The following is a 264-nucleotide window of genomic DNA, read 5'->3' as shown; positions in this document are numbered from 1 at the left end:
AGGAAGCGGGGCCGCCGGGCCGCTCAGGGGCACCGCGGGGCCTTTAACGCGCCGCTTTTCATGGCTCCCCGACGGCGAGAGAGCGACGCCGCGCCCCGGCTCGGGCCCTCGCTGGCGCCGCTCCGCCGCCTCAGCAGCTACCGCAGCGCCGCCGCCATCTTGTAACCCGACTCTCGCCGCCTTTCTCTTCCTCCCAGCCCGGCCACGGGCTCCCCTCGCAGGGGCTACGGCGGCCGGCAGCTGCCGCCGCGCCGCCGACGGGAC

Source organism: Haliaeetus leucocephalus, unplaced genomic scaffold, assembly GCF_000737465.1.
Source record: "Haliaeetus leucocephalus isolate CR32 unplaced genomic scaffold, Haliaeetus_leucocephalus-4.0 Scaffold450, whole genome shotgun sequence".
NCBI lineage: Eukaryota > Metazoa > Chordata > Aves > Accipitriformes > Accipitridae > Haliaeetus > Haliaeetus leucocephalus.
The sequence above is the reverse complement of the archived record's forward strand: the minus strand, read 5'-3'. Positions refer to the sequence as shown.